Source organism: Sapajus apella, unplaced genomic scaffold, assembly GCF_009761245.1.
Source record: "Sapajus apella isolate SASKATOON/1434 unplaced genomic scaffold, GSC_monkey_1.0 scaffold76, whole genome shotgun sequence".
NCBI lineage: Eukaryota > Metazoa > Chordata > Mammalia > Primates > Cebidae > Sapajus > Sapajus apella.
In genome coordinates this window covers 4,274,676-4,282,649 of record NW_022437016.1, presented here as the reverse complement: position 1 = coordinate 4,282,649, position 7,974 = coordinate 4,274,676, and the positions used below count along the sequence as shown (strand labels likewise).

The following is a 7,974-nucleotide window of genomic DNA, read 5'->3' as shown; positions in this document are numbered from 1 at the left end:
CGATTATAACAAAGGCACAGTCATGAGCAATGTATAAGTGATAGTGACTGCGTTCCAATAACGCTTCATTAACAAAAACAGAGAGGAGGTCAGATTTGGCCCATGGACCATAATTTGCCAGCCTCTGATCTAGAGCAACCTGGCTATTTCGCAAGTGAGGAAATTAACCCCAGAAAGGACATTGGATGGCTGCATTTATTAAGGCTCTGCTACCAGTTTAATTTCCTGTATTCTATAATAAGAGGTATCTTTTTTTTTTTTTTTTTAGGACATACATGATCATATCTCTCCTTAGTTTGTTCAAACTCTGCAAGACTCCCCAACTCCAATGGAATAAAATCTCAGTTCCATAGGTGGGCAAGAAAGTTCTTTGTGGGCTGATTGATGCTAATTCTTAACATCTCCTCTTCTCCCACTTCTCTGTATGGTCAGCGGCCTCCACTCCCATTCACAACAGAGGCATTCTGAAATATCCTTTTTCACGTCCCTGAATCTTTTAATATGCTATTTTCTTTATCTAGAATTATTTTCCTATTTCTTGTCATCCTGGATATTCTCTCCTATTATTCAAGATTTTGTGCAGATGTTAATCCCTTCTTTAACATGAAACTGTGTGTTACTTAGGGTACAGGATAAAAGCTATAATCACAGAGAGAACCCAACATTTATTTTTTTGTCCAGAGATAAGTGGTCTAGTCTCAGTTCTATGAGGTCACACAAAGGCCCACATTACCTCTAGATTATTGCCCCACTGTTCCCTGGGGGTATTAATCTCCCCTAGGCAATTAAGCCTGGTTCACCAGCACCTTGTATTCATTAGGACATAATGGGGTAGGAGGAAGAAAGTTTGTTGAGGACAGAAATTTTCTTTTCTTTAAAAAAACAAACACAGGGGAAAGTGCAAACACAGTCCTCCCCTACCACAAATTATGCAGTCTAGTTTCCCACATTTGGGGAAATCGCAGAGGTCAGCACATCTGGAGTGCAATGGATAAGCCTCGCCCTGGGAAAACCACTTTCGTGATCACGGTATCTCCCCTGCCAGGTAAGTATACAGAAATGTTCTTTTTAAAGATCACGACCCCACAGTTGGATATATCACTTCCATTCACATCCATTAATCAGAACTAAGCCCCATGCCTATAATAAGGGGCTGGGGCCATGCAGCCAGCTAAATCTTGGCAGGTTCCATTGTTAAAAGGAAGAAGGAAAGACTGGGTGAATGCCCAAGGAAAACTGGCTATCTCTACTGCAATACCTATTTAGCCTTAATCTCTTCTTCTCCTCCCACATCATAGACATACTTTTATTCCCAACCTTATCACCTCATTTCACAGTGACTTCCGTATTTGTCTAGATTGTAAGAACTTCAAAGGCAGCTGTTTTCCCTTACTCAGTTTTGTGACCAAGGTTTTTAGCACTAGGCTTAGCACCAAGTGAATGAATCCAAACAATAAAAATGGCAGGCCCAGAGAGCTTAAATGATGTTTCAAGTTTAGTCAGTACCAGCACAAGAGCCTGGCTCTTTCCTGCCCTGATTTGGAGAGATCATAAACAGATAGTTCTAAAAGTCAGATTTCAGGTAACAGAGCTAAAGTTTTAGGAAGCACTGATAACAGCTACCAGGAGAGGCTCAGGTCAGCTCACAGAGACAAATGAGGCTCACCCACGCTGCCATGCGTGTACTTGAGGGAGATTGCTCAGTCCCCATATGGCAGATGGGACCATTGTGTCCCTCTCTCCATGCCGGCTAGCCACCCTGCACACATTTCCTAGCTCTCTTCCAACACAGGAAGTTGTTTATCTGACTGGACGTCTGAATCATTAATTGGGCCACAGAAGGCGAGTCAACATGCTTACTGTGCCTGGGAAATCAGAAATCAGATATTAGCACTTTTCTTGCATGTCCTCCATCTCCTCCAGAGGCAGAAAGCACGAGCTAAACCAGCATCCCCACTGGGAAAAAGCCAAGTCTTTCTCCTTCAGGGAGGCTTGAGTGTGCTAGGGCATGTTAGATTTCAGAAGCAGGAAAATATACGTTTAAACTTTAACACTAAGCATCAACTCCAACCCAGCTCTTTACCAAATAGCTCAGCATTGTTTTATTAGACACTTGCACGTGTATTCACACAAAGTGGGACATTTGGTTTTCATGGAATCATTGTTCCTTTGTCTTCAAGACATAATGCATGGATTAGTGCGGGTTTCAGGGACCTCTTCACCCAACCCTCTCTTTAGCTATCCTGTCACCTCACAGCCCCAGAGGCTCTCAATATCGCCCGAGCTGCGTGATGTTTGCACAGAGACAGTTGGGCTGCATGTCTGTGGGCGGTTTAAGATCCTGTGAATTACGCAAATCCTGGCTCTTATATCATCAATTATTCTGGTCCTTCGTGTGGGCCTGCGTGGGCTACATAGTGTGATTTCTGGTTCTCGCCCTGCAGGGACTCTTAGCAGCCTGACCTTTTAACTCACTTCTTCACTGAATTGCTTCCCTTAATTCATAATGTCCCCACCTCCCACCTTTCTCTATTGACACCCATTTTGACTGGCATACTGATATTCCTAACTTGCACAGCTGTGTTCTCAGGTTCTCTTTCTCCCTTTTGGGTGTGGAGTTCATTATCCACCTGAAAAAAAAATTCAAGTGCAAATTTTTCCCCTTTAGTTTCCTGATTATTTTAAAGCACTCATTTCTTTCTGAAAATAAAGAGGACAGGGAAATGCTCTACGGGGTCATAGGGAAAAAACAAAACAAAATAAAACAAAAAACCTTTCTTGTATTCAGCACTGAATTCACTTTCACTTTTAAAATAATATATATAAGCATAAATATATATCTTAAAGAACAGTTTTTGCATGAAAAATAGTTATCAGAGATAAAATAAAATATATAAATAATATAAATGTGTATATAGGTATAGATGCAGTTTATACCACTGTCTACTGGCAGAAATAGCTTCCTGAGGTCAGCTGCTCTGGGCATTTCATTCCCATTCTTTTTATTTGTTGGTTGGTTGGTTTTTCTTAGACAGGGTCTTGCTCTGTCTCCCAGGCTGGAGTGTAGTGGGGTGACCTTGGCTCACTGCAAACTCTGGCTCCTGGGTTCAAGCAATTCTCCTGTCTTAGCCTCCCGAGTAGCTGGGACTACAGGTGTGTGCCACCATACCTGACTAATTCTTTTATTATTATTTTCAGTAGAGATGGGCTTTCACCAAAATGATCAGGCTGGTCTCAATCTCCTGACCTCAAGCAACCTGCCTGCCTCAGCCTCACAAAGTACCGATATTACAGGTGTGAGTCATCATGCCCTGCATCATTCTCAGTCTAATAAAGATCCAGTGTCACTTACACATCAATGTGCTGCCAGGTAACTGCTGCTGTTGCTTCATTTCTATAGCTCTCTGAAGCCAGAATAATGTCATCATCTCTAAAAGCTGGAATCTGGGAGTTGGGGTACACAGGTTGCTAAAAACTCCTCCCTAAACCCTGGATGAGGTAGCTGCTGAAACCATGGGGATGAACAGGTCCCATGGCACACATTGGATCCCCAGCCTGTCCATGAATGGAGGGATCATACTGCCTAGCTGGTCAGGTGAAATGTGGTCTGGCCCATGCTTAAAAACCCTCACCAATAAAAATCTTTCCTCAATCATGGGATTAAACTCCTGCATCTCTATATATTTAATCATAATTGGCATTCTTTACTTGTTTCTCTCCTGAATATGCAGATATCAAGTAATAATGAAATGCATTAAAATAATGTTTCTCTTCAAACTCCCCTGAGTGTAACACACTGTGGAATCTATATTTAGAATTTGTCTATAAGGCCACCTCCCTGGCTAATACACTGTTTATTCCAGTAGCAGTTTAACTGATACATAATTGGGGCTTTTCTAGATTACTGATTTCTTATATAATTCAATTTGTTTAAAGTCTGTACTCTGTGTGAGATATTGATTTTGTAAAATTTATTGAGACCAATTTAATAATCCAGCATATGGTCTATCTTGGCACACATCCCATGAACACTAGAAAAGTTTGTATTCTCGGCAGTTTCTCAGTGTAATGTGGCAAAATTGTCACTTACATCAATAGATCCAATAGTGTTATTCATGTCTATATCTTTACTGATTTTTTTGTTTGGTTACCTATTAATTATTGGAGAGGAGTATTATGATATTCCATTACAATTGTGAATTTGCCTTTTTTGGCTTTAATTCTGTTGGTTTTGCTTCACGTCTTTTTAATAAGGCACGTATACATTTATGATTACTGTGTCTTCCCAATGAATTGGCCATTTCTCAGTCTCAATTGTTGCTCTTTATACCTGGTTGCATGCTTGGCTTTCATTTGGCAACCAACATAATAATAGTTGCTTCAGTAAGAATCACCTATGATTGCTAAAACAAGTAGGTGAAAGTTTAATGAGAATTGGGATATTTTCATATTGTCAAAGTATCTCCCAATAAGATACTTATTAATGACAAAACAAAAATAGTAACCTTAGATAAAAAGGTTGGCAGGGACCACCTTAACCAAGCGACTAAAGTTAATGACCAGAAATAGACAAATTGATACAATTTTCTTCTGGATGTTTTGCAGTGAAAAAGACACAGTATTACCTTCAAGGTGCTCCTGCCAAAAATGCATAACCTCAGGCTAATCATAAGGAAACAACATATATGTCTAATTTGAGGAATATTCTACCGAAGAAGGCCTGTGAGTTCCCAAAAGCTCAAGTCCATGAAACACAGGCTGAGGAACCATTCCACAATAAAGGAAAATAAAGAAGCATGACAAGTAAGTGCAACATTTAATGTGGGATTAAATTCCGAACTAGAAAAATAATTGTTTTTACTGTAAAAAAGATCTTAGTGATACAGTTGGGAAAAATTTTATGGGATCTGTAGATTAGATACTACTATGTTATCAATGTTAATTTCCTGATTTTGATTTTTGTGTTGGTGTTTATGGAAGAATGTCCTGGTTTTTCAGAAACATAATGAAATATTTAAGCATGAAAAGGAATTATGTATGCAGCATATTCTCAAATGGCACAGAAAAACATCTCCCGGCATGTGTGTGTATGTATGTGTACAGATCTACACACAGATAAAGAGAGAAAGAAAAAGGGAATTAAAGGGAAGCAGAGAAATGCGGTGAGAAATGTGGAGAAAAGTGGTAAAAGTTAATATGTGGTGAACCTATTATTGCAACTCTTTTTTATATTTGGAATATTTTAAAAATACCATTAAGTACTCTTGTCCTAACGTCTATTTTGTCTGATATTAATGTAGTTATTCAGCTTTGTTAATTTCATTGTTCACACAGTATTTTCAATTCCACTTTCAAACCGTTACTTCATAGTTAAAGTACCATGCAGTGACATTGCATCTTGCTATTGTTTTTTTATTCTTTAATCTAACTATCTCAACCTTTTAATAGTAGGGTTGAGCTTGTTTAGATTTAATATTATTATTCATATAGTTGGATTTAAGTCTACAATTTTCTTATTATTCTGCGTTTGTCTTTCTGTCTTCATTTGGGTTAATCAAACATTTTCCAGCATTTCATTTTAATTCCTCTATTGGCTTTTCAGCTGTATTTCATATTTTTTTAATGGTTGCCTTGGGGATTGCAATATGCATCCTTGTTATTACAGACTACTTAGAGTTAATGTCAGTATTTGTATTTCTAGAAAGTAAAAGAGCTTTGCAACCTTACTGTTCTATTTACCATCTTTTTTGTGGTGTCACATCTTTTCTATCTGTAATATATATGCAATATTGTAATTTTTGCTCTAATCAAATGCATTTTAAGTAAAATGGTAAAACATAAAAATATCTTTTATGTTTATTCTTATGCTTACCACTTCTGGTGCTTTTTTTTTTTCTAACTTTTAAGTTCAGGTGTACAAGTACAGGCTTGTCATATAGGTGAACTTGTGTCATGGGGATTTGTTGCACAGATTATTTTATCACCCAGGTATTAAGTCTAGTACCCATTAGTTATTTTTCCTGATCTTCTCCCTCCTCCCAACCTCCACCCTGTAAAAGGCTTCAGTGTGTGTTATTCCCCTCTATAGCTCCATGTGTTTCCATCATTTAGCTTCCACTTACAAGTGAGAACACAAAGACTTAAATGTAAAACCTAAAACTATAAAAATCCTTGAAGACAATCTAGGCAGTGCCATTCAAGACATAGGTACAAGCAAAGATTTTATGATGAAGACACCAAAAGCAATTGCAACAAAAGCAATAATTGACAAATAGGATCTATTTAAACTAAACAGCTCTGCACAGCAAAATAAACTATCAATAGAATAAACAGACAACTTACAGAATGAGATAAAATTTTTGCAAACTCTCCATCTGACAAAGTTCTAATAGCCAGCATCTATAAGGCACTTAAACAAATCTATAAGAAACAACAGGGAGTGTAAATTAGTTCAACCATTGTGGAAGACAGTGTGGCGATTCCTCAAGGACCTAGAAATAGAAATTCCATATGACCCAGCAATCCCGTTACTGGGTATATATCCAAAGGATTATAAATCGTACTACTGTAAGGACACATATACACGAATGTTCATTGCAGCACTGTTTACAATAGCAAAGACCTGGAACCAACCCAAATGCCCATCAATGATAGACTGGACAGGGAAAATGTGGCACATATACACCATGGAATATTATGCAGCCATCAAAAACGATGAGTTTGTGTCCTTTGTAGGGACATGGATGAACCTGGAAACCATCATTCTCAGCAAACTGACAGAAGAGCAGAAGATAAAACACCGCATGTTCTCACTCATAGGCGGGTGTTGAACAATGAGAACACATGGACACAGGGAGGGGAGCACTACACACTGGGGTCTGTTGGGGGGAAATAGGGGAGGGACGGGGAGGGTGGGGAGTTGGGGAGAGATAGCAAGGGGAGAGATGCCAGATATAGGTGATGGGGAGGAAGGCAGCAAATCACACAGCCACGTATGTACCTATGCAACAATCTTGCATGTTCTTCACGTGTACCCCAAAACCTAAAATGCAATAAAATAAATTTTAAAAAAAAAGAAACAACAAGCCACCCCATTGAATAGTGGACAAAGGACATTACCAGACACTTTTCAAAAGAAAACATATATGTGGCCAACAGTCATATGAAAAAGAGTTCAACATCCCTGATTATTAGAGAAATACAAATCAAAACCACAATGAGATACCATCTAACAACAGTCAGAATGGCTACTGTTAAGAAGTCAAAAAATAACAGATGCTGGTGAGATTTTGGGGGGAAAAGGGATGCCTATACACTGTGGGTGCGAGCGTAAATTAGTTCAGGCATTGTGGAAAGCAGTGTGGTGATTCCTCTGGTGTTTATTACTTCATTCTGTAGGCCTATGAGTACCTTTCAGCATGAAGAATTACCTTCTGCATTTCCTATAATTCTAGCCTTCTGGAGACAAGACTTATTTTTACAAACCTAAAAATGTTTTAATTTGGTTATTGGTCTATGTGTATTTTTGCTGAATATGGAATTCTAGGTTGACAGATTTTTTGTATCCCTTCCTCACAGTACTTTAAAAATGTCATTTCATTGTCTTCTATCACTCATTGATTTTAACAAGAAATCAGCCATCACATACCATTGTTTTATTGGTGTAAGGTATTATTTTCTTTGGCTTTATTCAACATTTTCTTCTAATTTTTGATTGACTATGATGACTCTAAGTGTGCTTGTCTTAGTTTTTCTCTTTCTTGAAGCTCACTACTGATTTTCTTGGATACATAAATTTTGTTTTCTACAAAATTTTTGGAGAATTTTTATCATTATTTCTTTAATTATTTTTCCATCCCATTACCTGTCTCCTCTGTTTTTCAGACTTCAGGTATATGGATATTGTAGTGCTTGATACTATTCTACAAGTTATTGAGGCTTGGCTATGTTTTTCTCCAAACTTTTATTTTCTCT

General features: G+C 38.1%; 1 non-coding gene across 1 annotated transcript; it reads right to left on the bottom strand.

Annotated features, from left to right (window-relative positions):
* Positions 1-889: 889 nt before the first annotated feature.
* On the bottom strand, positions 890-1,053 carry LOC116532498. Its single transcript, XR_004260889.1, has one exon. It is a non-coding gene; the product is annotated as a U1 spliceosomal RNA (small nuclear RNA).
* Positions 1,054-7,974: the final 6,921 nt, after the last annotated feature.